The following is a 26,851-nucleotide window of genomic DNA, read 5'->3' as shown; positions in this document are numbered from 1 at the left end:
AACAGTGCCCCCCAGTGGCCAAATCGGTGCAGGGACGTGCCCAAGGAAGTGGAAACCAGATGGGAGGAGAAACGGGCCTCACTAACTCAGAAAAAGAGAAAACTGACTTCCTTTCTGCCCTCAGGTGTGGTGTAGGGCTCCCCAGGGGTCTTTGGACCTGGGCAGAGCCATGCTTTAAGGGTCCTGCATGCCCCAAAGGAATCCCTCTCTTCTCTGAACTCTGGCCATTAGAATCTGCTGGATTAAACCAGGGATTTCATAACCTGCAGATCCCCAGGTCGGCCTGGAGAGATGGGGCATCTGTAGCCCCTGGCCCAGGTTTCACTTCCTGAGATGATGAGGGGCTGGGAATGCAGCCCCACTCATACCCCCACCACCCAGGTTCATCTAGTCAGGGTCAGGGGCCGTGGCAGTTGTCAGGTCAGCTCTGTCGGACAGCAGTGGAGAGGATGGAAGTCAGAAGGTGACTTCTGAAGTCACCTTCTTCTTGACTTGGCATCTTCAAAAGTCCTTTTTCCCCTTTTAAATAGGCAGTGAGATGTGATGGAGGAACCGTTGATATGGGGATCAGTGAGGCCTGGGCTGGGATCCCAGCTCTGCCACTCACTAGAGCCATGCAACCTTGAGCAGGAAGTCAGAAGAGTGACTTCCTAGGGGGCCTCATACCATTTCCTTCTCTTCCAGCTGCACCTCTCCGAAGTCCAGGAGCTTTCAGGAAATAAGCAAAAGTTCTTTCTTTAAGAAACATGGGACCCCAGAGTTAGATCATAAAGAAGCCAGCATAGTTCCTAAGAAAAAAACAACAAAGCCTGGGAACAAGGGTCTAACTGAAACTCTCCAGGCTATGTGAGAAGGATAATTCCTAACAGAGGCAGGTGCTATGTTCACTCCCATTCAACAGTTACAGAAACAAGCTTGGTGAGGTTGAGTAGCTTGCCAGTAGCCACATAGCCAGCAGCTGGGTGCAAAAGGCAGGAGCTGAGTCATGGTCTGTCCTCTAGCCCCAGCTCTAAACCAGGCATTGAGCCAAGCACTGTGGGGGACACACAGAGCGTGGCACAGAGGAGGTGCTTGATAAATACTAGTTCCTTCCTTAGAAGGATGGATACTGAAGCAGAATTGTCAACAATTGACTCTAACCCAAGGCAGAATGAATTGGCTTAAATAGAAGAATAAAGTACAAAAGCACCTAATAAGAGGAAAGCCTTCATCAAGGATGGACATTGAGAGATGTCTTTAAGGAGGAGCAGAATGTCCAAAGACCCCGAAAGAGGTGTTGAGGTGAGGTTTGGGCATTCTGCGTGTGCAATCTGCATGCCTCGCCGCCTGCTTCTTTCATTCACTACCTGGAGAAGGGCTCTCTGGAATAGCCTATCTCACACTGTGTGAGGAGGGATTTTGAGGATTTTGTTCTCTCCTGTACCCCCAGTGCCCAGAGCACTCTGGGTGCTTAATACATAAATACCAAATGGGTGAGTGGATTCCAGGAAAAAGGCACAACAGGGACAGACCAGAGAAGCAGCCTCATCTGTGCCAGGGACTCTGCACCAGATGGAGTGCTAGGAGCGAGCAGTGTGGGAGGACGTGGTGAGATGAGAGGTCGATGGGGGAAGGCTGAGAAAGGCCTTGAAGTCATGCTGAGGAGTTCAGGTTGTCCTGTAGGTGACAGAGAGCCATTGAGAGCTCCGAGAGGGAGAGACATGATCCAAGCTATGTTTCAGAAAGATAACTTGGGAAATGTAGAGTGTAGTGGAAAGGATGGATCTGAGAGCAGAAGCAGGAAACGGGTAAGGAGGAGGTTGCTTCACCTCAGAGATGTCAAGGGTCTGGACTCCGGCCATTTGTTCAATGGGTGAATGGTAGAACGGATGAAGGCAGTGGTGAAGAGAAAAGCACCAAAAGGGAAACATTATAGGGGGTGTAGGATTCAGTGATCAGTGAGATGGGAGAGGGAGAGAGACTGTGGAGGGGCCTTCGCAGGGCTTCAGAGGGGTGGTGTGTGCAGTGCATGTGCACCTGTGTGTGTGCACTCATGCATGTGTCAAGGGATGGAGCTCACATGGTGGGCAGTTCTGGCATACATGGGGGTTTGTGGGGCTGCTCTGATGGGCCTGTTCCTTGTCAACAGGGCAGATGGCAATGCTGGCCTGATGCTCAGGAGAGAGGTTGAGGGTAGGGAATGGAGAGTTGAGAGTCATCGTCATGGAGGGGTCGTTGAAGCCAAGGGTGAGAACGAGATCCCCTAGGATGAGAATGTAGATGGAGTGAGAAGAGCAGGGAGGGGCCAGGTGCAGTGGCTCATGCCTGTAATCCCAGCATCTGGGGAGGCCAAAGCGGGAGGATTGCTTGAGGCCAGGAGTTTGAAACCAGCTTGTACAACATAGTGAGACCCCGTCTCTACAAAAAATAATTTAAAAAATTGTCTGGGCAGGATGGCAACCACCTGTAGTCCTAGTTACTTGGGAGCCTGAGGTGGGAGGATCACTTGAGTCCAGGAGTTTGAGGTTACAGTGAGCTATGATCACGCCACTGCACTCCTGGCTGAGATGTGAGTGACCTGTCAGTGTGTGAGAAAAGGCATTTTGTCCTCTTTTAATTCCTCTCTGGAGAGTGGAGCCTAGAACCCTGACTGCCTCTGACCTTGCCATCCAGTTGGGGTGTGCCTCTGGAATATGAGTGCCTTTCCTCTGTTCTTTCCCTGTGGACTTGCTGCTCTGTGTGGGGTTCCTTTCCTTTCAGAGGTAGGATGGGGAGGTCTGGGTGGCCCTCAGATGACAAAAAGACCCAGGAGAGCCATGAAAGGAACATAAGGAGAGGATGGAGAGGGTAGAGAGCCCTGCTCAGGTGCACTGAACATCATGACTTGGAGTCTAATTGGCAGCTCAAACATGGCATATCCCAAACTAAATTCTTGCTTCCTTCCCATGCCTCCATACCTGAACCCCCATCCCTCTGGGTAGCATCACTTCTCCCTCATCCAGTTGCTCAGGCCTAAACCCTGGGACACAGCTTTTGGTTAATCCAACAAGGATTCCTATGGCCTCTGCTTTCAGACCATCTTCTGAACCAGATGTCTTATCTCCTCTGGCAGGCGAAGCAAACTGGCCCCAGACACTCTCCTCTCACTTGGTCTCTTCACAGGTCTCCCTGTTCCTATTCACGCCCTCGCAGAAGCCAGAGTGATTTTAAAAACAACATGAATCGAGTTGTTTTATGTCTTTGTTCAAAGTCCAATGGTTGTTCACTGCTCTCAGAACTAAACCTGAAGTCCTATGGCCCAGAAGGCTCTGTACCGTCTGTTCTCTGGACATCTTTCTGACTTTATTTCCAACCACCCTCTGCAGCTGCCTCCTTGCTGGTCTCCACACCCAGAGAATGCATCCCTGTGGTCTGGCTGTCCCCACTCTGGGAGACTGTACCCCAAACATGCTCATGACTTGCTCACTTCCTTCATGGGGACTCTGCTTACACATTACTTCCTAGGAGATGCCTGGAATACATTGGGAAAACGAATGAATGCATGTATGATAATACCTGTTTTAACCTTGTGCCTGGCACATGGGAGGTTCTTGCAAGCTCTCTTGTCTCGGCTATGAAATCTGCTTCCACTCCCAAAGGCATGGCTGGTTCTTTGTAAAGGAGGCCCCACCTACACAGAGAAGGTGGAAATCAGCTCTGCAGAAAGGACAGACGCACGAGCTGCCACTAGACGCCAGAGGGCGCCGCATGCAGCGGCATCTGCACACTGCGTTCGGGCAGCGCTGCAGCAATCTGGGAGGGCTGCAGCCGTCAACGCCCACGCAGCAGGGAGAGACCGGGACTGGACAGCCACTGGCAGGGCTTCTGAACCAGCCGCGCCTGGCTCCCTGCGCATCCCCCATCCCAGGTCCTGAGGGCTCTTAAATAAAAGGTCAGGGGAGATTTTGAAGGTATGATTTTTTTTCGCCACCTATTTGTTAAGGCCTTAAACCCCAGCACCTTCAGTCACCTGAGGTCACATCTCTGACAACACCTCCCCTTCCGCATTCTAAAAATACAGAACCCAGAAACAGAAGCTTTAGTGAGGTTAAGTAACCTACACCCTCTGCCTGACAAACCCCTCAGCCCTCCTCTGGACAGCTCCCAGTCTCTCCAAGCCGACTTAATGTCCTAGGAGACCACCTTTCCCTGTTCAAGTGCCCTGTAGCAGCAAATGGTGCTGTGAACTGCGATTGTGTTAGCTTCCTGAGAGCAGGTTAGTCAGAGAGAGAGAGAGAGAGAGATAGAGATTTGGTGTGTATGCAGGGCAAGGAGGCTCCTATTAGACTTCTCAGCCCCCAGACCAAATTGGATATCCCTAACATAGCCCTGTCCTCACATATCCCAGTCTCTCCTTCCAGACTCTCTCTTCTCCTTTCGCTCTGTGTGAACCCTGTCAGGCAGGTTAGCCTTGGAGGCTCTCAGTGTGGACAGCGTCTTAGAGATCACCTCACTGTTCTTGGGCGCACCCAGCAAACACAGGTCCCAGGAGCTCACTGATCACTGCCCCATCCATAGCCCAGGTCCTCCTGTTGTTTTGTGGTCTACTGTGATTGGTGGGAACATCTGCCCACCATAGCAAGCAAACTCTGTCTCCCAGGCATGGCTGCCCATCGTCTCACCTGTTTTTCCCATTGCGCCTTCTCAGAGGTGAAGCGTGTGCTGCTAAGAACCTGACTTGGCAGAAGGCCAGAGGGCAGGGCTGGGCAGGGCTGGGCAGGGCAGGGTAGGGTGTGAACGGTGAGCTGTTGGTCTAGGCAGGGCATGAATGAATGGTGAGCTGCTGGCCTAACCAACGGATGGTCTGAGGTGAGGATGCAGGGTGGAATGAGTGCCAGGACCGGGTCAAGCTAGCATTTGAAGTGGGTAAAGTCAGTTTCCTAGGTGCTCCTATCTTCCACATAGCTCCTGATTTTTGTTCATTCTCACTGAAAGTTCCTTTTAAAATATCCTCCCCACACACCGCCAGGGGCCCTGCATGTTGGATCATCTTGCCTGCAAAACAAACTGCTCTTATTATGTAATGATGAGTGAGTGCGTCTATCCACCGTTAACAACCTAAACATTTGTAACAATCAACATAGCTTCTAGCTGGAGCGAGAGGCTGTGGACTGTCTCTCTCTCACTAAAGTGTGAGAATTCAGCCCCAAGTAGAGTCACTTGACATTCTGTTTTGCCTGGGCAGCCTTGTCACATGTAATAGTGTGACTTTCTCTCAGGCTTCTTGAAATTCTAAAATAACAGAAGCGCCTCCATATGACCCTCTTGGACAACCAATCTCTGGAGATTCCTGGGTGCAGATACTGGCTTTGGTGTCAGACTTGCTCTGTCCTGCAGAGTCCCACTTCTTGTTTTCTGGCTGGGTAGGGGTTCATTAGCTATTTTTTTAATGGTGTCCATAAAAAATGGATTAGTATGCTAATTTTAACCATAGCTTTCACATGGCATAATGCCTTAGCCCAATAAAATACATAAAATTGTATATACAGCCTGATTATGACTTTATTAAAAAGCAACAACAAGGGGTAGGATTTCTAGCCATGGCAGAGTGAAGATAAAATTATACGCTTATATTAGAAAAGAAGGTCTTACATCAATGACCTCTTTTCCAACTTAAGAAACTAGAAAAAGGAGAGCAAATGAAACCCAAAATGAGCAGAAGGAAGGAAATAATAAAGATTAGAATGGAAATTGATAAAACAGAGAACAATAGATAAAATCAATGAAATCAAACTGGTACTTTGAGAAGATGAATAAAATAGATAAGTGTCTAGCCAGTCTAACCAGAAAAAAGAGAAATAACCAATACCAGAATGAGAGAGATGACATTACTATTAATTCTACAGACCATAAAAGGACAATAAGGGAAATTCTAAACAACTTTATGCTAATAAATTGGACAACTTGGTTGAAATGGAGAAATTCTGTGAGAGACATAAACTACCAAAGCTCAGACAAAGGAAACAAATAACCCAGTACCCCATAGTTATTTAAAAAATAAATACGTAGTTTAAAACCTGCTTAGTTTTAACTAATTTTCTTCGTTAAGAATAAAAATTCCAGGTTCAGATGGCTAAACTGACTAATGCTACCAAATGTTTAAGGAAGAAATAATTCTACACAAATTCTTTTAGAAAATAGAAAAGATAATACTTATCAATCCATTATGTGAGACCAGCATTACACTGATACCAAAACCAGACCAAAACATCACCAGTAAAGAAAACTATAGGACAATATGCTTCATGAACAATAGACGTACAAACAGAATAAAAACGTATCAAATCAAATACAAAATAACAAGAAAAGAATAATACATCATGACCAAATGGGGTTTATCATAGAATACAAGGTTGGTTTGACTTTAAGAAATCAATGTAATTCACCATATGAAAAATATAAAAAAGCAAAACCACATGGTCATCTTAATAGAGAAAAATGTTTGACAATATTCAGTATTCACTTGTGATAACATCTTTCAGCAAGCTAAGAAAAAAGGGAGTTGTTTTTGACCTCATAAAATGCATCTATGAAAAACCTGTAGCTAACATTATACTTAATGATGAAAGATGAAATGCTTTCCTTCTAACATCAAGAAGACAAGGATTTCTGCTTTCACGATTTCTATTTAAGATTCTATTGGAGCTTGTGCCCAGTACAATAAGGTAAGGAAAAGAAATAAACGGCTTCTAGATTGGAAAGTAAGAAGCAAAATTGCCTTTATTCACAGGTGGCATGGTTATTTATGTAGAAAATCCAATGGAATCTACCAGAAAAGCTACTAGAATTCATAAGTGAGTTTAGAGAGATATCAGAATACAAGATCAATGTACAAAAATCAATCATATTTCTAAATACTAATAACAAACAATTATAAATTGAGGTTTAAAAACCCCATTTACAATAGCATTAAAATATAAAATACTTAGGGACAAATCTGAAAAAGGATATGAAAGACCTATACACTGAAAATTATGAAACATTAATGGTAGAAATGAAAGACCTAAATAATTGGAAAAATAGACTGCATTCCAAGGTCAGAATATTATCAAGACATCACTTCTTCTCAAATTAATCAACATATTCAATAGAATCTCAATAAAAATTGGCAGAATTTTTAACAGAAATTGACAAATTGAGCTATACATTACTGCAAAGAACCTAGAATAACCAAAGCAATTTTGACAAAAAAAAAGGTTAGAGGGTTAACACTATGTTATTTCAAGACTTACTACAAGGCTGCAGTAATAAAAACAATGTGGTATTGGTGTCAAGATAGACAAATAGATCAATGGAGTAGTAAAGAAAGTCCATAAATTGATTCACACATATATGGACGATTGATTTTTGATAAAGACGCAAAGGTAGAAAGAAGTCTTTCAACAAATGGCACTGGAACAACTGAACAGCTATATGCAACATGAACGCATGTACATAGACCTTTTCCTAATGTCATAAACGAAAATCAGCTCAAAATGGATCATTAGACCTAACCAAAAGAGCTAAAGCTATACACTTTCTAGAAAAAACCAGGAAATGTTTTGACTTTGTTACTCAAAGATGTCTTAGATATGACACTAAAGAAGCATGATGTATAAAAGAACAAATTGATAAATTAAACCTCACTGAATTAAAAACATTTGTATTTAAAAGACACAATTAAGAAAATGAAAATGTAGATCCAAGCTAGGAAAACGTATTAGCAAATGCTACAAAAAATTATTTTTTGTAGAGACAAGGTCTCGCTATATTGCGCAAGCTGGTTTCAAACTCCTGGCCTCAAGCAATCCTCTCGCTTTGGCCTCCCAAAATGCTAGGATTACAGGCATGAGCCACCGCACCCCGGCCCCTCTCTGCTCTTTCCACTCCATCTAACAAGGAACTCACATGCAGAATATATGAATAATTTCTATAGCTCAGTAAAAAAGAAAAACAAATTTAAAAATGGGCAAGATAATTGAATAGACATTTCACCAAAGAACATATACTAATGGATAATAAGCACATGAAAAGATATTCCCATCATTAGTCATTATGGAATACAAATTAAAAGCACAATGATCAGAACAGTGAAGCCAAAAAAAAAAAAAAAAACAGCACAAGAAGATATCATATACACTACAAAACTGTAATATAAAAGACTGAGGATAACATCTGTTGGTGAGAATAGGGAGAAATTGAAACACTTATTCATTGTTGGTGAAAATATAAAATGGCGAATCTACTTTGGCAAATAATTTGTAGTTTCTTTAAAAAGTTAAGCATACACCTACCATATTAGCAATTTATTTATAGGTATCCATCTAAGAGAAATAAAAACATACGTCCAAAGACTTATGTAAGAATACTTATAGCAGGAATAGTCAATATAGCCAAAAACAGAAAGGAATCCAAATGTCCACCAACTGCTGGATTAACACAATGTGCTATATCCATACAATGGAATGCTATTCAGCAATAAAAAAGAAATAGACTACTGGTATATGCTATAACATGGATGAACCTCAAACATGCTAAGTGAAAGAAGGCAGACATAAGAAATACATATTGTATGACTCTACTCCTGTGAAATTTCCAGAAATGCCACATCTATAGAGAAATAAAGCAGAACAGTGGTAGCCTGGGGCTTGGGGTGGGAGTAGGGATTGACTGAAAACCGGCAGGAGTGAACTTTTGGGGGTGATGGATATATAAATCTCTAAATTTACCAAAACATTAATACTTAGTCTAAAAATTATATATTTTGTACAGTATAAGTTATACCTCGATAAAGCTATTAAAACTACACAATACAACTATTACTACACATGCTGGGAAGAATGATGGGAAAAATGTGCCAATATACCAAAAATGGTTATGATGAGATTGTGTTGCAAGTGGATTTTTTTTATTTCTTACATTTTCAATAATCTGCAATACATTTATCATGAAAAATATAATAATTTAAACAAAAGTGAATTCAGGACTATTTTGTAAGACCATAAATAGTGGCAAGTCTTGGGAGATGGAGGTTGATATTGGTGAAAAGTCTGACTGGAAAGGCATTCTTATTTTGAAGGTTCGTTCTAGGTCCCATGGCCATTCGGAAGTAATAAAATCAATAAGACTGGGGCTGCCAATAAAAAAACCTTGGCATCATCCTGACTTCTTCCTCCTTCATTTTTAAGACTTCATCTCCAAGTCTTGGCAATTCTTCTGTTAGAGTAGGGATACTTCAGTTTCTTTCTTTCCATTCTGGCCACACAGCCCTTGCTCAGCCCTTGTCCCACTGCAGAAGCATTCTAACAGGTCTGCTAGCATTGTAAATACATTATTTGTAATGGGTAGGGAAATGCCCCACTACTTATTCCATATTGTAAAACCTCAATAATCAGAAGAGTGTGGTAGTCCCACTACATGAATAAACAGATCAATGGAATTGAATGGGAAGTTCAGACATAGCCTGAGTACATTTGTAAATTTGTATAGATAAAGGTGACATCTCATATAACAATGAGAGTAGGGATGGCTTTTTAATAAATGGTGTAACGACTACTGAATAGCCATCCCACACCCTCTACCAGTGTAAACTCCAAATAAACTGAAGATTCAAATGTAAAAAGTAAAATTCTATTACTAGGAGAAATCTCAGGGAAATATTGTATAATCTTAAAGAATATCTTTCAATATATGACTCACAATACTAAAGCCATAAAATTAAAAATTGATAAATTCAGTTACAAGAACAACAAAACTTTTGCATGGTAAAAATATGGTAAGAAAATTCAAAGAAAAATGATTAAGTGGGAAAAATATCTGTAATCTCCTTCATATATAAAGAGCTGAAAGAAGTCAATAAGGTAAAAGGTAAGCAATACAATAGAACAGTGGGAAATGGCAATGAACAATCAGTCTACAGACAAAGAAGTGCATGTGCTCCTTAATATGTGAAGAGATACACTCCTTCACTCATAATTAAGAGAAATACATATTAAAGCTACACTGAGACATCATATTTTTTGACCTATTGATTTGGCAAACATTCAAAAGTTTAACTGTATATTTGTTTTTACTGTGCTCTCAAGAAACAGGACCTCTCATTCATATATAGCAGGTGGGAGTGTTAATTGGTTCAGCCCCATGGAGGCCAATTTGGCAACAGTTTTCAAAACTGCCAATACATTTACCCTTTGACCCAGAAATCACATTTCTGGGAATTTATTCTATGAATACACCTGAGTATATTAAAATGACATATGCCCAAGGTCATTCATTGCTGCATGATCTGTAATAGTAAAAGACTGGAAACACTCCAAGTGTCTATCACTAGAGGACTGGTAAAATAAACTGTATTAGAGCCATACATGGAATACTATGCCACTATAAAAATGAAACAGGAGTATTTCTATGTTTGGATATAGAAAAAAGCTCTGGATATATTATAAAGTGAAAAAAAGCAAGGTAAAGCAGTATATTTAGTATGCTACTTTTGAGTATAAAAATCAGAGGAAGGGAAAGATATATTTGTATTTGTTCATATCTGCACAAAAAGTACTAGAATGATACACAAGAAATGAATCTCGGCGGTTATCTACAGGGATCATGGAATGGAGTGGACAGGGCAGAGTGAGAATGAGACACCTCAGCGTGTATCTTTTATAATTTATTATTTTGGTTTTTTGATTTATGTGAAATATTACTATTCAAAACAAAAAGTAAAAATCTCTTGAAGTTCACCATTAACGCGTGTTAGAAAACATACATGCACAACCATGTTGAAATGTTGTTCCCACAGTCCACACAATCAAGTGTAAACTCCTACACCTGCCCTCAAGAGTCTCAATTTCCCAGCTTTATCTCAGCCCTCACCTCTACACAGGCCTCAGGCACCAGCCAGACCAGGCTGGTTCTGGTTCTGTGAGAACACCATGTGCTCTGGGACCTGAGTCTTTGTTTCTTCCACCTCCCTGCATGGAATTCCCAACCCTACTAGTTAATAACTTTCAAGACCCTCTTCCTGCATCTCTAGTGAAGTCTTAGTATAAGAAGAATGTGATGATGAGGATGATGATGATGATGACACCACTGTTTACTGGGCACCTATTGTGCTAGGCATTGCACTAAGTGCTTTATTGCATCTCATTTGATCTTACCATCAACCATGTGAAGGGGGAATTGCTATCTCTGTTTCACATACACAGGAAACTGAAAACAGAAGAGGTAAAACCAGACATGGTACAGCACCACAACCCAAACCTTGGTATCTGGGGTTAGACAGGCTTGGCCTAGCCTCCCAAATCAGCTCCTTTCTGGCTTGGTAACCTTGGAAAGTGACATCATCTATGGAAGGTTTAACTTAATCATCAGTAAAATGGTAATAATTAAAATGCTTACTTCATGGAGTTATTCAGGATTAATGAGACACTGGAAAGAAAACACTCGGCATACTGCTTGGCACATAGTAAGTGTTCAATTATTGGCTAGTCACAAAGTCCTTATAGTACCAGATTTTATCCACTGCCCATGCTGAAGTCTTTCCCCCTTGAAGTGTGAAGTCCTAACCACCCAAGCCTCTTGTTTATATAGACAACACCATGCCAGTCAATGCTATGTTCTCTTTCTCTATCTTCATTTGTCTTTATTTCATCTGTTAGATCATAACGGTTTCAAGGGCTAGGACTAGCTCCTGGGTTTCTCTCTGTGCTCCCTCATTGGACCCAGCACTTAGTAGATGCTCAATAAATGTTTATTGATTTTGTCTGAAGAAAATGGGTAGGAAAGGAAAACAAAAAGGGAGAAGGAATCTAAAATAAAGCAAGAGACATCTAAGGACTAACATAATTATAAAAAATGTTAATGCAACCCTTGAGCCCAGAAGTTCGAGATTGCAGTGAGCCACGATCCCACCACTGCACTCCAGCCTGGAAAAACAGTGAGACCCTGTCTCAAAAAAAAAAAAAAAAAAAAAAGCCAGGCTTGATGGGGAGAAAGTGAAGTGGGAGAAAGTGAAGAGGGAGAAACTCCTATGAGGTGGACAGGAAGTGAAATAGCAAGAATAGGAAGTGGGAAAAGAGGGTACTGAAAGTAGTGCAATGCAATGAGGGAAACACATTTAGAGGGACTACTCTTGGGCAACATTGAATTTCCTCATTTCTTGAATTCATTAAGATGTGGATGATTAAAATGAGATTAAAAGGCCACCGCTAACTCACAAGTTAGTCTTATTGTTTGGAGATGATGGTGATGGTAGAAGGGCTTTTAACTGATCACAAGTTGTTCTTGTGCCCTGACGGGGGAAAAGACAGTATGTAGCCCCGAGCATTAGTGAGCCTGGGTGCTACAAAGGCCAGGAAGCAGTCCTCCATTCTGTCCTCCACACTGGGTATGTCTTGATTGGGAGTTTGCATCTAGTTTTGATCCATGGACTTTATAAAAAGAGGGAGCAGGCCGGGCGCGGTGGCTCACACCTGTAATCCCAGCACTTTGGGAGACGGAGACGAGTGGATCACGAGGTCAGGAGATCGAGACCATCCTGGCTAACATGGTGAAACCCTGTCTCTACTAAAAAATACAAAAAACTAGCCGGGCGAGGTGGTGGGCGCCTGTAGTCCCAGCTACTCGGTAGGCTGAGGCAGGAGAATGGTGTGAACCCAGGAGGCGGAGCTTGCAGTGAGCTGAGATCGCGCCACTGCACCCCAGCCTGGGCGACAGAGCAAGACTCTGTCTCAAAAAAAAAAAAGGGGGGGGGAGCAGTGGGAGAGTCTAGCAAAGTGGTTGGGGAATGAAATGCTGTCCCCTTCGTCCATGATCATCCTCTGAAACCCCATTCATCCTGTTAGGTTCACTGTGAAGAAGCCTCCTGGGTGTTAGAATGGGCCTGACCATCCTCCATATTCCACTGGTTTCCACTTGTTGACAGTACTCACACAAAGCTATTTTCATAAGAGAAATGAGAGAGCAAAACTCCCTCATCCCAGACTGGGAACTCCTTGAGAGCAGACAGCCATTGTGTTCATCTCTGTACTGCCTGATGGGGGCTTTGTTCAGTGTCTGGCACCTGGTGCCTGACTTAAAACAGGTGCCCCATAAATATCTGTTTGTTGAGGCATCTCTGTAGAGGACTGGACAAGAGGTGATGACTTGAAAGAATGCAGGAGGTCAGATTAGATGCCCCACTGTAGTGCTTCTGTGACACCCTGGACTTCCCACACATTATCACCAGTCTCACAAAATTCTGTACATTTTAGGCCTCTCTCCCCCAACCAGATCCTTCAAAGCAGAGATGGACTGACTTGTGCTAAAAGCAGGTGCTAGACGATTATTTACTGAATACACGGACACAACTTCATAATCCTGTAGATTGCTTTAGAGCTCAGCAGAGCTAATTCCCCTGGGAATCATGGTGGTGCTGCACCATGCCTGGTTTTACCTCTTTCTTGGCAGCAAGACCTGATGTGTTCTCTTCAAATTTGCATTTGATATCATTCATCTCCCAGGCCAGATCCCTGAGGATCCTCAAGAATGGCTCCCAAATGTTGGCTGTGTAGTAGAATTTGCCTAGGGAAGCTTTTAAATCCTAGTGCTCAGGTCACATTTTGGATAAATTCAATCAGAATGTCTTGGGGTGAGAGCCTGAGTTCAGTGGCTGTTAATGATCTCCAATTACCACCAAATGACCAAATGATCCCCAGTGAGTGATTTTTAAGGACCCCACCAATGGCCCCAAGATCATCATTGCAGACAATCCCCAGTGGATATGAAAGTTTGGGAACTACTGGTTTCGGAAATGCATTTTTATTATAGAAATTGAGTAAGTCGCAATATATCAGAAAATTAATGAGACCTGTGTCCCTGACACAACATAAATGGAGGTGCCACTGTAGAACATTTATCAAAGGATCTGGTGTGATAGCTGGAATTTGTCCAGATGCTGTTAACGTTTGTAGATCATCCTGAGAAGTAGTTCAGTGAGGCACCTCTTCCTCAGCACAGTTACTCTCTCCTTCACCTGTGTGTTTATTCAGCACTTTAAATTATTTGTTGCTATGTTTTTCTTCTCACTAGTTGTGAGCAACTTGAGGGCAGGAACTGTGTATCCATAAGCACACTGAGCATCTGGTGTCTAACCCTCGGTGTATGACAGGCACCTGCTTGTGACATAAATGTGTGAATATAAATGAGTGAATTCACTCACTCATTTATATACTCATTCAACAAATGATGATAGTAACAGACAGAAAGGTATGGTATTGGCAGAGAACAGGAGTTAATTAAGAAGAGGGCAAAACGAGGAGACTGAATTAAACACAGGGAAGTAAAAGCTGAAGAATAAGAGAAACAAAAGGGTATTCATTTATCATTTGAATTCATGTAATGCAGTGGTGGGTAGGTTTGACTGGAAGAAGCATTTTTAAAAAATCAAATGGACTCAAAAAAGAGTTAACATCTGTAAGTGCTCTGTACTTTTTTGTTTGTTTGTTTTGTTTTTTGCGGGGGCGGGTGAGGGGAGATGGAGTTTTGCTCTTGTTGTCCAGGCTGGAGTGCAATGGTGCCATCTCGGCTCACCGCAACGTCTGCCTCCCAGGTTCAAGTGATTCTCCTGCCTCAGCCTCCCACGTAGCTGGGATTACAGGCATGCACCACCACGCCTGACTAATTTTTGTAATTTTTGTTTTGGTAGAGACGGGGTTTCTCCATGTTGGTCAGGCTAGTCTCAAACTCCCGACCACAGGTGATCTGCCCACCTCGGCCTCCCAAAATGCTGGGATTACAGGTGTGAGCCACCGCGCCTGGCCAGTGCTCTGTACTTTTTCTCCTTTTTAGGATATTTAGTCACAAGTAAAATAAATGAGTTACTATGTATTATTTGCATACCATCCCTTTTCTCTTCCAAGTTCTACAAAGGCAGATCCTACTTGTGTCACTCACCTCCGTGTCCCCAGCGCCCAGCACGGCATGACACACAATGGGTGCTCAGTAAATATTTACCAAGCTATTCAATGGATTCACGGATTCAGTTCTTTCTTCTATTACCCAAAATCATCACGTCATCTTCATCTCAAAGTTGTTTCGAGGAATAACTTAGATAAAATATATAAGCACTGGGCACATGGTAGGCATTCAGTGATTGTTAAGTCATTAGTATAATTGAGAAAAACAATAGACACTAAGCACCTACTTTGAAAGAGACCTTATGTTAAATGCCGTGCAAAAAGGGACAATCAAAAGTGCCAAGAAATTGCATCTTTTAAAAGCTGTATGGGTTTGAGGACCCCATTGTCACTGCCTCCCCCTGCTCACTCCCCAAAGAGCCTCGGCAAACTCCAGTATTCATTCACAATCATCTACCTGGCCACACCCCGGGCAGCCAGCCCCGGAACCGCTAAGCCTGGTCTTCCTTTCCACAACCACCAGATGGCAGCACAAAGCCCACGGATGGACAATGCTCCGTGCAGGAGGGCTGCTGTCTCAAGCACAGGTCTGGCCTTGGTCGGCTGTTTGGGAGTCAACACTTAATGCTTTGCGATTGGTCCCTTCCTTTCCACTTCCAAGCCTCTGACCCCATCCCTTCACCCTGGAGTCACCTCACACCTGCAGGGTCCTCATTCACAATCCTTCCCAGAGTACCTGGAGTGCCTTCCTTTTGCCTCCATTCCTTTACTGACCCCCATGTTGCTTTTCATGAAGGTGTCAAATCCGTTGTCTGGCGCTTGAGGTGTCTCACCATTGCAGCTCACCTCATTCCTTGCTGCACCCCAGCAACGGCCTACCAGTCACCTCCTGTTCTCTGTCTTTGCTCACATCACTCCCTGCCTGTTATGTCCACACATGCATGCTCACCCTTGCTGCCCCTCCTCTTCTCTCACCTCCTTGAAAGCCCAGCAGAGGCTCTCCTGCAGAAGTCTTCACGCTAGAAACCAGATGATGGCTTACTCTTCTATGTGCCCCATCACCACTTCCTTTCTTGGTAAGTGTTCAAAGGGTTTCAGGTTTGAGGTGACCTGGTTGCATGATGCTTCATCAGTAATCTTCAGGTGTTTCCTGTCACCCCAGCCAGGGACTGCAAGAACAGGTTTTTCTCTTAAAACAGAAACTGAGCACTGGCAGACTAGCAGGGGTGGGTGAGCCAGGCAGAGTTAGGAAGAGCAATCAGCACTTGGAAAACATGGCGGGAGACAACAGGGAAGGCGAAGGGAGTTGTGTATAAGTAATTCATTACGACTAGAGCTCAGTGTACAAGCAATAAAAGAGAAGTGTATGGAGAGGGTAGCAGCGACCAGATCTTACAAGGTCTAGAAGGCTCTGCCAATGTTATTTGGACTTTACTTTGGAGGTAGGGAAGTCTTAAAGGATTTTAAGCCAGAGGGGTGACATGACTGGATTTTTCTATTAAGGAAGATCACTCTGGCTGCTGTGGGGGATAGACTACTTGGGGGGGGGGCGGGCAATGACTGCAGGGCATAGGGAGACCACCTGCCAGGAAGCTGTTGCAGTGGTCCAGACAGAGATGTGGGTATGAACTAAAAAGAGATACTGCAGGGATGGAGTCAGTAGGCTAAACAAGCCCTGTAGACCTGTTGAGTCTAAGGGGTCTGTGGGATACCTGAGTGGGGAGTACAGTGGGATTTGGATGGTCCTGCCTAGAGCTTGGGAGATAGGCCTGGGCTGGATCTAGAAGTCTGTATGGATGAGGCCTCTGATATGGATGAGATTATGCAGGGAGCAGAGGTGCATGTAGAAGAGAAGAGAGGAAAGTGGGAACATTTCAAAGCCTAAAGACAAGGAGGAGCCAGAAAAGGAAATGGAGAAGGTACAGCCGTAGATAGAGGAGGAATCAGGGGAGAGTGATGTCTTGGAAGCCACGGGTGAAGGCTGGCTAAAGGCAGCTGAGAGGTCAGGCAAGACGAGACTGAATGTGTCATTTGGAAGAAGCCATACGGAGGTCACAGTCTCAGTGGAGCTGTGTTGGGCAGAGGTGGAGCTCCGTGGGTTGAGTGAGTGGGCAATGAGGAGGTAGGAACGGGCCTGTAGGTACTCTTTGAAGACATTTGATTGCAAATAAAATGATGAAATTAGGTGGTAAGTGAAGGGAATGTAGGATTAAAGAAGGTTTTATTTGTTTAAGGGTTTTCATTTGTTTTAAGATGGAAGAGACTTATGGGGAGAAATGGATACAAAATGAGTAGTTGAAGATCCAGGAAAATAAGGAGAGAGAATTCCTGGAGGGGAGAAGTAAGAAGGGATTCAGAGCACAGGTGGAGGGGTCATGCTCGGTAAGACCTGGGGCATTTCTTTATTTTTATTTTATTTTTTGAGATGGAGTTTTGCTCTTGTTGCCCAGGCTGGAGTGCAGTGGTGCAATCTTGGCTCACTGAAACCTCCATCTTCTGGGCTCAAGCAATTCTCCTATCTCAGCCTCCCAAGTAGCTGGGATTACAGGAGCCCGCCACCACGCCTGGCTAATTTTTGTATTTTTAGTAGAGATGGGATTTCACCATGTTGGCCGGGCTGGTCTCGGACTCCTGACCTCAGGTAAACCACCTGCCTCAGCCTCCCAAAGTACTGAGATTACAGGTGTGAGCCACCTCGCCTGGCCCAGACCTGGAACACTTATTTGATGATAGGAGGTGAGAATGGATTGGAATTGGCTTTGGCTGAGAGTACAGGGGCTGGCTGAGGTGAGGGTCCTCAGGCGCCTGGAACTGAAAGGTCTTCGCTAAGACAGACTGAACTCTGCCCAGATCCTGGTGAAAAGGAAGGATGTGGCAGTAATTCCTCTCTTTGTGGCTGTGGGATTTTCCCCATCAGGACCCCTAGACTGGGTAAAGGAGTGAGAAGGCCACCATGTTATTGATGCAGGGTGGGACTGTGCTGGTGAGGGAGCAGGAAAGGGGTTATTGGAGCTGGAAATCTTGCAAGAAGGTACTTAAAGCAATGCCTAAGGGTTCTGGGCTACTGGAGTGGTGGGAGTGCTGACAGTAGGACACTGATAGGCTGGGAGAGAAGACAGTGCTCAAGGGTGGAAGATATCAAAAACATGCCAGAGACCATGCATATGGGATTCAGAAGCAAGAAAGCGTGAAGGCAGAGAGGTGAGAGTGGGATGTTTGAGCTTAAAATTCCCAAGGAGTGCAAGTCCCGTCAAAGTTCAGGATGTGGCCTTGAGTGGGGTCCCCAAGCAGAGTTAGGGTGTAGGAGCCTGGAGAGGAAAAGGTCAAAGGTATTGGTCTCCAGGATTCTGGATGTCAGGGTGAGGAATGAATTTGAGGGGAAGGCTGTGAGCCAGATGCCAAGGCCTTGGATGGCTGAGGAGTGAATGGGTGGGCAGCTCTGAGAGGGGGTCTTGTCATGTTCTAGATACTGAAAAGTGAGCAGAGGATGCCTCAAAAGGTCACTGGGTGTAGTCCAGCCCTAGGTCAGCTGTGCTTGGGTGACTTGCCTGAGGACAGGCAGCAAGAAAGTGGCTGAGACAAAATAAAAATTAACTTTATGTCTGTAATCACTTACTCTTCCAATCCTCACAGACTGACGGTCTGTACAGATGTTCTGGCTCACTAAAAGCTTGGTTGACAAGACTTTTTATTCTCCTGAATTTGTAGTACATATTAACCATGTGACCTTTGGAAGTGCATGTCATATTCTACCAGCCTCAGTTTCCCCCTCTGAATGCCAAGAGGCTGACCAGAGCGGCGAGTGTTCAGCCTTGTCAGGTGGAGCCCCAGTGATTCAGTGGAAGAGGCTAAAGGTACCTGGGTGGTGTTGCAGAGGTGGGGGTGAGGACATTACAGGGAATCTGTAGGGGATCAGCTCCTGGCCCTGCCTTGGTCTCCAGCTGAGCAGCTACCCTTGAACCTGCCAGAATCCTAGACTTCTGCATGAGATTTTGTTTGGAAAGAGGATTCTGCTGCCTAAAACAGTGTGAAAAATCATGATCTTGCCCAGCCCTGACACTGCGTGAGCCTGTTGCCTTCCTGTACTGGAAGGAGTACCCTTGGCGGTGTGCCCCTGCTGCTCGCCCCTGTCAATTTTAATGCCTAAGCGCTTGGCAGGAACATGGGCAGTGCCAGGACCTCTGTAACGCACTTGGCAATGAGCTGATGCTCTTTAGTGGTAGTTGTGATGCCTCTCAGAAATCTGACTTTCCTGAAGTGGTTTTGATGGGCCAAGGGCTTGGGTGCTCCTCAGTGACCTTGATAATGAATTATATCCGGGATCCAGTGAGTGGAACAGACAGGTTCTTTAGCTGAGGAACGAAGCCCAGACTTGTTCTTCATTACCTAGCACCAGCTGGGATCTCTTGTTGCCAGGCTGGCAGCTGTGAGGGATCACTGGGCCACCAGGAAGCCTTCCCAGCTGGGACTGTTCTGAAGATTTGTGCCAGAGAAACTACATCTGTGAGTCACTGCTCAGCAGAAAACCCAACTGCTCAGCGCAGCCCTGGCCCCAGTGGCCCCGGGGAAGGACCAGAAGGCAGAGTGAGAATAAAAGATAGGCTGCTTTGCTTTTCTCAGTTTCCATAGCAGGTTACCATATTTGCAGTTCCTCATTTCGTGAAGGAAGTTGAGAGTGGGACTGGAATCAAAAGAAGTACTCAGATGGTGAAGCCCGTAGCTGTTGGGTGTGGAGGTTTTGGCTGAGCCACCAGAGATACTCCTCTGACCCTCGGGTCCTTACTTTGACTCATCATCCGTTTTTTTTTTTTTTTTTTGACCCACAGGAGGCTACAGCCAGGCTCATTGTCTGGCACATGGCATTTCTGGACAGTGAGAATCAGGAAATGGGGGTGACCCACTTCTTAGGGTGGGTCTGATGAATCATGGGAAAATCTCTCAATAGTGAGACAGAGATACTGGAAGGAGGATGAGATTTGTTTTATAACAAGAGGGATTCTTGGTGTCATGGCTGCCTTCTCAGAAGGGAAGATCGGCCGAGTGTGGGCCTGAAAGCCATAGGTGTTAAAGGGCTGACCCTGAAACAGTCCCTGCAAGGATAGGGGTGGACCATCAGGACCATGATGGGAAAGTGCTGGTGTTTGGGATGTCACTTCCCACAAAGTGGCAATCACTGCAGAGGCCAAGAAGCCTCCCACTGGGTTTGGGGGGTCACTATCTCTTCAATTAAAGTAAGGCAAATTCTTAGCTGCCAAGGAGACCAGGTGACTTTGGGTTCTAGTCTCAGATGAGTCCTAGTGGGATAGAAGCCTGTCTTGCTCTGCTTGACGCAGACCAGACATGATGGGTAGGACTTAGTTCCACAATGGATGTGGGGAGTCCTGTGAGCAGGTGGGAGTGTGTCTGAAGCGTGCCTAGAATCATGGGGCCTGCATGGTAAAGGTCCTGCAAACCAAGCCAAAATGGGGATGCTTGTGGGGCTGGGGATGTTTAGCCTAGAAAAGGGCACAGGAAGCTAGTGTTTTTGGAATCCCTGTTGCTCCAGATGGCAGAACTGAGGCCAATAGATGGAGATAACAGGAAGAAAAATTGTGACTCACCAGAGATAAAGCTAGCTGATATTTTAAGACAGCAAAGTCTAATGGTTAAGATCTCGGACTCTAGAGTAGAGTCACAATGGGCACCACCCTGAATCCTGCCCACAGATGTGGGTCTGCGACCCACTTGGTGTCGGCCTGCCCTGCCCTGGGATTTAAAAACTTGCATCAGTCATCAGCACAAATTGGGAGATTATGCTTACAAATCTATATGGATAGCCTCTTTTTAAAAATCTGAGGATCTGATCACCCATGTTTCTACTCTCTCCTGTAACAATAAATGGGACGTGGGTGGCAGCTGCCTCTTCTGAATAAACAATTGCACTGTGGTTTTTCACAAGTGCTACTTCCTCCACCTCTCTTACATTTGCACAGTTTCATGGATTCCCAGGTGTCCGTAGGTATTGTAGTTTGCAACCCTGTTCTAGTTAAGAACCGAGGGTTTGTATCCTGGCTTTGCCAATTTTAAGTTACTGTGACCTTAAGGACGGGAGTCAATTTCTCTAAGCCACAGTTTCCTTATCTGAATATGAGAATCATAATAATACTTACCATGAGTTAAAGAACTCATCACTGTGGAGGCTACAGCCAGGCTCATAGTCTGGCACGTGGCATTTTCTGGACAGTGAGAATCAGGAAATGAGGGTGAAGGAATGGCTGGCAAGGAGTGAAGCACGGCATGAGAGCTCACCAACTCTTAGCTGGTGGAACGCTGTCCAACAGTGGAGGAGGTAGCCTTGGGAGCTCTATCACCAATGCTGGGCCTGCAGAGGGGCTGCATGACCTGACAGTAGCCAGGACTATAGAGGAGGGACAGCCATCAAGAACTCTGAAATAAGTGGATCATGCAGCAGTACTCCTTGGGCTCTTCCCAGTGACCAAGTCAAAGGTGTTGGTGTAGAGCTTCTCTTGATGCTCATTTAAATCAAATTTGAGGCCGGATGTGGTGGCTTACACCTTTAATCCCAGCACTTTGGGAGACAAAGGCAGGCAGATTGCTTGAGCCCAGGAGTTTGAGACCAGCTTGGGCAACATGGCAAAACCCTGTCTCCACCAAAAAACAAACAAACAAATAAACAACAACAACAACAACAACAAAACCCCCAAAATTAGCCGGGCATGGTGGTCCATGACTGTATTCCCAGCTTCTTGGGAGGCTGAGGTGGGAGGATTACTTGAGCCCAGGGAGGTCAAGACTGCTGTGAACTGTGATGGCTCCTCTGCACTCCAGTGTGGGCAACAGAGGGAGACCCTGTCTCAAAAATAAGTAAAATAAAATAAAATTGATTTGAGCTGGAAGGAAATTTTGTAGAAAAGAATGTCACCTGGAGTAATATACGTCCACTTGGGAGGCTGCTGTGTGCTCAGAGTGAGTTGGAGTTCCAGCCCCAGCTGATGGTGGGTGGGAGCATTCCCCTGCCCCTTCCTGCTCTGCCACAGGGCTCCTTGGAGCTCACTGGCAGCATGTCCTCCCTTGGTAGCTGGATAGGCCCCTCAGTCAGCTCTGCAGGCTGAGCAGCCCTGGGAGACAGCTAAACCCATACCCATACCTTGGCACTGTGACAGAGTGGTCCGGCACTTCAGGACCTGTCTGGGTCCTGGGTCTGCCCCTGGGTGGGGCCTGGGTGGTATGGATTATCTTTGGGTGGTCTGGACTCAGCCTGATGAGAGAGCCTTTGGTGGCTGGTTTCCATTGGCCCCTGAGAAGCCCTCTGCTAGAGCGGCATGAAGTGACTGAGAGAGTCAGTTCTGTGTCTTAAGCCGTCATGTATTTTCTGGTTCTGGAAGCAGAATCTGCTTTATGTGCTTGAGATGCTGAGCCAAGGGCAGACACATCCTTATTCTCAGAGAGCCACTACAGGGGAGGAAGCAGGGGTCTACTGGCCATGAGCACAGCAGTACATGCTGCATGTCTGCCAGACAGACTGGGAAAAAGCTTGAGGGAGAGGGAGGGCTCACCGGGCCTGGAGGCTGCAGGAAGCCAGCCTCCTGGGCTCTGAGGATGGTGCCATGACACCAGTGCTGAGGACTGGTGGGCCTAGTGGGGTGAGTTAAATGAGCTGGGAATTCGTGCTCTGAATCTATTTCCCCCACTGCTTCTCTACTCCTCTGTTCTCTCTCCCCGTCTTCAGCATTCACTGTAGCTTTGATACTTAGAATATCATCACAGTCAGTGAGCAGCTGTCAATGACCCATCTCCTTGTCTCAGCACTAGGTGGTGCTTGTATCTCCCTTCTGGCTGACTGAGGAAGCAGGGCAGCAGGAGGCAGGTGCTGGTCCAGAGCCCCTCTTCTTGCAGAATCATTAGGCAAAGCTCCAGGCAGCCTAACTTATGCAGCTGTCAGAGCTCAGGCTTTGGTTCTTGTACTTGAGCTAATTGGCGTCTTTGGAGAAGCTTTTCAGCCTCTGGCCTGTGGGCACCTGTCCCTGAGGGGTGGCCCATCATTCAGCCTTGGTCTTTGCATTAGGCCTGTATTGCTGCTGAGTTTTCACCCCAAGCCATGTCTGATGGCCTTTGGCTGGAATCTGGGATGGTAGAAAGCTGTTGAGACAGTTGGGTCTAAATTAAATATTAGATCCGAGTGGGTTTCATGTATTTCATAGCATAATTTTGTTGGGATATTTATTTGCTCTTCTCCTGGTTCTTGCAAATTAATAATGGAGTAAAATCCGTTTTGACATTCAGCACTGATTTGCTTACATTCTGCTGAAGTGCACCTGCTCTGTGAGAGAGTGGGTGTGTCAGGAGCCTGGGAGAAGTGGGGGCAGACAACAGAAACTTCAAAGGAGAGGCATGGTTTGGGCACTGACTTTATATGTGAAAATGTGATTCAGCCTTAAACTTGTGGGTCACCTGCTAGATGACAAGCACGAGATCAGACTCCAGTGGGAGAGTAAAATCATGGAAGATACTGTCTTCTTTCAAGAAGCTTATGTTGGGGAAATAACAGCAAACACAACAACACCAGCTAAAGAGCAGAGTGCAAAGACAGGTGGCTCTCCCCTATTCCACTGCACATACACCCACAATCAAATACATATATGTACACATTTGGCCAAACCTGTGAAGACCAAACCAGGCTCTGGGTTTTGGGACTGGGGTCATCAAGACCTACAGGTAAAATCTCCTCTTTTCAAATCTGCATTTCCTTATAGCAAAGTGGCGAGAGCACAGGTCCTAGAGCCGGAAGGCCTGCCTGAGAATCTGGCTCCCTCCCATACTAGCTGTTTATGCCTGGACATGCCACTTAACCTGTCTGTGCTTCAGTTTCCTCATCTGTAAAATGGGAATTTCAGTGTCTATTTCACAGGTTTGCTGAGAGGTTTAAATAAGTTAAAACATGTACATGCTTCAAACAGTGTCTGGCACATGGACTGTGCTCAGTGGCTATGACTGTTGTTCCAAAGATCTGATCACTTTTCACCACTTGCAGAGGTAAACGGTAGATGTTCAGACCATAAGGGAATAACAGAGGCCCATTTTTAGGATGAGAAAGTGGGACAAATAATACAATATCTGCTTGGTTTCAGGAGAGGAGAGGGTCCTGGAAACTTGGTGCTTCTTACACAGCTGCTAAGCCCCAACTCAATTCAATTCATCAAAAGTATAATGAGGATCTGCTGTGCACAAGGTATGTAAGCATTGTGGGGAAACAGGTGCTTCAAGTATGGAGCCCATCCTCTACCTCAGGAGGTGGAACAGACAGATACAAACAAAGAGTAGGACATGATAAATATCACAAACACTCAGGAAGACCCTAAGTTGTGAGAAGGGAGGAAAGCCCTCATGAGTGTTGGAGAAGAAGATATCAGGGACAGCATACATCAGAACAGGGAGGCAGAAAAGCTTGGCATATATTTGAGAACAGGACAGAGTCTATTTTGGTTGGAGCAAGCTTGGGTGAGAAAGGGTGTTGGGCTATCAATGGAGAGTGTGGGATGCAAAGGCAGGGTGAGTTGGCACTTCATCAACAGAAAATGGAAGGCCGCTGAAGGCTTTCTGAGCAGGAGTAGAATCTTTTTATATTTTAAAACTAACAGACTATAGCAGGTGAGGAAGATGGAGGGATGAAAGACGACAACATTTGTTCATTTGTTTGCTTGTTTTGCCTGGGTGACTATCTGCATGATGGTATTTGCTAGAGATAGGGAAGTCAGAAGGAAGGGCCAAATCACTGGAGAAAGAAAATGCTTTGCTTGGACAGTCTGTATGGGAAGTTCCAGTGAGTCATCCTGGTGGCAATGACTGGCAGATTGTTGGAAATGGAAGAGCTAAAGAGAGAGAGTCTAAGAATAGAGATATGGATTTGGGAGTTAGTGGCAAATAGAGTCAAACTATGGGAATGTATATGATGGCCTGAGAAGAAATTATAGGAGAAGTAAGAAGGACTAAGGGTTGAGCCTGGGAGACAGGACGTGGAGGGGAAAGGCAGCTGAGATGAGCCTTGAAGAAGACTGAAGAGGTATAACTACTTCTGAGGAGAAGCAAGGCAGTTCAGTGTGATAGAGGCCTAAAGATGAAGAAGTCAAGGAGGTAAGACCCAAAGAAAGGCTACTTTTGGGCTCCTGGTGACCTGGGAGAGCCATCTGCATAGAGTTCTGGGATGGGCAGGGTGAGAGAGCATGGTAGAGCAAAGGGTTGTAGGAAGACCTGAGAGGCTTTGTAGAATTAAGGGAAGAGATGAGATACTAAGCACATTAAGTCTTGCCTGTCTTCCTAATGCATGAATTAAGATCAGAAAAGAGAACTAGAGAAAGAGGCTGGATGGCTGCCAGAAGCCAGAATATTAAGAAATTGGGCTGGGCAAGGTGGCTCACGCCTGTAATCCCAGCACTTTGGGAGGCTGAGGCGGGCGGATCACAAACTCACGAGTTCGAGACTAGCCTGGCCAACGTGGTGAAACCCTGTCTCTACTAAAAATACAAAAATTAGCTGGGTGTGGTGGCGGGCTCCTATAATTCCAGCTACTTGTGAGGCTGAGGCAGGAGAATCGTTTGAACCTGGGAAGTGGAGGTTGGAGTGAGCTGAGATCGTGCCATTGCATTCCAGGCTGGGTGACAGGGCGAGACACTGTCTCACAAAAAAAAAAAGAAGAGAAAAAGAAAAAAAGAAAGAAAGAAATTGGTATTAGTAGCAGAAATGCCGAGTGTGAGAGGGTGTATATAAATGGATCACTAAGAAGACAAAGATTGTTTATAAAATAGAATTGCCTGATTATGAACCAAATACAAATCAGTTATAATATGTTAATATAAGACATTTCTTCTTGAGGAAAACAACTTAGACAATATCAAATATATTTAAAATGTTGGGTAGGCAATGGTTATGAAGGGGGAGAAGCATGCACTTCTCCAACTGCACCATCACTAGCCACACGACTTCCTGTGAGTTATGACCCCTCTGCTTCACATTCTCATCTGTGTAATGGGGATACTAACGCTTTTCAAGGTTTTTGCGTTGTTGTAAGGACTGAGTGAGCTATTGAGGAATCTGAATGTAAAGGAGTTATTATCCCAATGCCTTGTGCATGGTGAGTAGGTGCTGAGTAAGTATTAACTATCATCACTGTTAGCTTTTCTTGGCTGTCGGTAGTGCAGTCTTGGAGAGAACAGTTTGGCATTCTGGGCCCTGATATTTAGCTGGATGGATGCTCAAATACTTGCCTTGAGTGGATAAATGCAGCTGAAGTAGAAGTGAAAGATCATGTGTGACTAAACAAAAGAGAAAAGGGAAGAGAAAGGAGAGGTTTAGTGCATTTATGAGTGAGTGTGTGTGTGTTTGTGTGTGTGTGTGTGTGTGTAGGGAGAGAAGGTGGTAATAATGCCAGGAGAAAGGCAGCATTTCATGACTGGCAGAAATGGGTTCCATGATACCACTGCATGGTCGACTTAGGCATAGGAAACTTGTGGTTTCACAATTCACAGTTGTGAACATTGGTGCTCTTTATCAAACCCTTCAGTCAAAACTGCAAATATACAGTCCAGAACCACAGATTTCTTTAATTTTGACTTTGTAGCTAAGTCATCCTAATCAGGGACTCTCTATCCTACCCACATCCAAACTCAGTAAAGCCAAAGAATACTGAGAATATTAGACCAAAATATTTGGTGTACAGTTTGGATTTGTGTTCTGTCTTCTCCAAGTCTCAATTTTCTTCTCTGTGATGATCGCCTAATGTCTACCTTTTTGAATGTCTATGGGGATATGTTTAAGTACTTGGTAATCTGGAATGTGCTAAATAGAGGTTATTATTATTATTATTATTATTTTGAGACAGAGTCTCGCTCTGTCAACCAGGCTGGAGTGCAACGGCACTATGTTGGCTCACTGCAACCTCTGCCTCCTGGGTTCAAGCGATTCTCCTA

General features: G+C 44.9%; 1 protein-coding gene across 1 annotated transcript in view; it reads right to left on the bottom strand.

Annotated features, from left to right (window-relative positions):
- The window catches only part of KCNA2 (potassium voltage-gated channel subfamily A member 2), a 75,328-nt gene that overhangs the window by 22,332 nt on the left and 26,145 nt on the right, over positions 1 to 26,851 (bottom strand). The window contains exons 2-3 of the mRNA XM_033198693.1: positions 15,864 to 16,057; positions 3,535 to 3,649 (exon numbers count right to left, since the gene is read on the bottom strand). The gene's annotated coding sequence lies outside the window, so the exon portion shown is untranslated. The remainder of the gene's footprint in view (positions 1 to 3,534; positions 3,650 to 15,863; positions 16,058 to 26,851) is intronic.

Source organism: Trachypithecus francoisi, unplaced genomic scaffold (genome assembly GCF_009764315.1).
Source record: "Trachypithecus francoisi isolate TF-2019V2 unplaced genomic scaffold, Tfra_2.0 Lachesis_group5, whole genome shotgun sequence".
Lineage (NCBI taxonomy): Eukaryota > Metazoa > Chordata > Mammalia > Primates > Cercopithecidae > Trachypithecus > Trachypithecus francoisi.
This window is presented reverse-complemented; position numbering and strand designations above follow the sequence as displayed.